The following is a 2,401-nucleotide window of genomic DNA, read 5'->3' as shown; positions in this document are numbered from 1 at the left end:
AAGAGGAGTGGGGTCTGGAAGCACACTAGCAGAGATGGGAGATGAGGGCTTAGGTGCTCTGGGAAAAGTATGGACTGGATGCACAGTTCCGGAAAGAAGAGCTGAGGACTCCGGGGCTATGGGAGAAGAGTGCTGTCTGAATGCACACTAGCAGAAATGAGGGTTGAGAACTCGGGTGCTCTGTGAGCGGCGTGCTGTCTTAGTGGTCACTAGCAGAGAGGAGAAGGGAAGATAAAGTAAGCCTATGTGCATGTTAGTGAGATGAGCAGACTGCCACTGTTCCATCTTATATGCCACAGTCTGGATGCACACTGGCAGAAAGGGGAGGTGAAAACTCAGTTCTGCGAGAAGCGTGCTGTCCAGATGCACACTAGCAGAAAGGGGAGGTGAAGTTCCAGGTGCATTCATATAAAAGCAAAATTTTGAAGTTAAATAACAATAGATTTTCTTACATTTGTGGAGATTTTTAGTATTCTGCTAAAATTACTGACTATACTTTCTGCAGAATCTTATTTGAAACTTTCATAGAATAAGAGCTATAAAGCACACAACAGACAACATCTATTTGTGTTATTCTAGGAATTTCTGAACAAAGTGCTAATATCACCACTTCACTCACATAACTTGGATATGATGCTAAAGAAAAAAAAATTTTTTTGACAATCTCATTCTGTTGCCCAGGATAGAGTGCCATAGTATTAGCCTAACTCACAGCTACCTCAAGCAATCCTCCTGCATCAGCCTCCCAAGTAGCTGAGGCTACAGGCAACCACCACAATGCCTAGATAATTTTTCTATTTTTAGTAGAGACAAGGTCTCACTTTTTCTCTTTTTTTTCCAGGGGAAATAACAAACGCAGTTCCCCACTACCACAAATTATGCAGTCAAGTTTCCCACATTTGGAGAAATTACAGTGAATGGATAAGCCTTGCCCTGGAAAAACCACCTTTGTGATCATGGTATCTCCCCTGCCAGGTAAGTATACAAGGTCTCACTTTTGTTCAGGCTGGTCTCTACTCCTGATCTCCAGCAAGCCTTCCATTTTGGCCTCCTAGAAGGTTAGGATTATAGGCATGAGCCACTACTCCTGGCCTAATTATGTATATTCTTTTTTTGGCGTGTGGGGGGGCGGGGCTGGGTTTGAACCCACCACCTCCGGCATATGGGGCTGGTGCCCTACCCTTTTGAGCCACAGGTGCTGCCCCAACTATGTATATTCTAAAGGAAAGTTTCCTTGGTCCTAGAGAAAGACAGACCTGGGTTTCAAAAAAAAGGGCATAAAGCATATTTATCTGATAAAATTATGTACGCATATTTCAAGAAGGCAGAGATACAATTTACACATTTTTTTCTTTTGGAGACAGAGTCTCACTGTGTCATGCTGGGTAGAAGCTCACGAAAACCTCAAACTCTTGGGCACAAGAGTTCTTTTTTTTTTTCAGTTTTTGGCCTGGGCTGGGTATGAACCTGCCACCTCTGGTATATGGGGTCAGCACCCTACTCTGGGCACAAGAATTCTTTTTGCCTCAAGCTCCCAAGTAGCTAGAAACATAGATGTCTGCCATAACACCCAGCTAGTTGTATAAATTGTTTTTAGTAGAGAAATGGTTTTGTTCGCTCATGCCAGTCTCAAACTGCTGAGCTCCAGCAAATCACCCACTTTGGCCTCCTAGAGTACTAGGATTATAGGTGAGAGGCAAGCCACTTGGCCTTACACACAAAATTTCCTAAATTAAAATCTTTAAAGGAAAAAAAGAGCAAAATCTCTTTCTTTATATCCAAATTGGAGTGTTCATTCTGGTATTTCTTTTTTTTTGCAGTTTTGGGCCGGGGCCTGGTTTGAACCGGCCACCTCCAGATATGGGGCTGGCGTCCTACTCCTTTCAGGCACAAGTGCTATCCCCCATTCTGGTATTTCTAATTTGTATTTTCTCTTACTAAAGACAGGTCTAGGGCCATGTTCTTGAACTCATAGCCATAATTTTAGAAGACACAGATTTATGCTCGGTGCCCATAGCACAGTGGTTAGTTACAGTGCCAGCCACATATGAAGTTGGTGGGTTCAAACCCAGCCGGGCCAGCTAACCAACAATGACAACTGCAACCAAATTTCAGCATCCTCACCCATCCAAGAAAACATTAGAGTAAAAATGCTACCTTAGAAATGGCTGGAAATATTTGTAAATTAGATGTGTGATAGGAGTTAATACTCAGAATATATAGGTGTATAAATACTACACATATATAGACAACTCCCAAAACACAACAGCAAAACCCAAATATCTTTATTTAAAAATTGACAAAAAGTACACTGACATTTTTCAAAGAAGTATATAAATGGCCAATGGTCATTTGAAGCAATGCTTAAAGTACTAATTATAGAGAAATGCCAAGAAAAATC

The 2,401-nt window shown here is 41.8% G+C and overlaps 1 pseudogene; it reads right to left on the bottom strand.

The window, feature by feature from the left end:
* Window positions 1–839: 839 nt before the first annotated feature.
* LOC111722792 lies at window positions 840–983 on the bottom strand (annotated as a pseudogene).
* Window positions 984–2,401: the final 1,418 nt, after the last annotated feature.

This window comes from Otolemur garnettii, unplaced genomic scaffold (assembly GCF_000181295.1).
Source record: "Otolemur garnettii isolate 467f Iridium unplaced genomic scaffold, OtoGar3 scaffold00383, whole genome shotgun sequence".
In the NCBI taxonomy this organism is placed as follows: Eukaryota; Metazoa; Chordata; class Mammalia; order Primates; family Galagidae; genus Otolemur; species Otolemur garnettii.
This window is presented reverse-complemented; position numbering and strand designations above follow the sequence as displayed.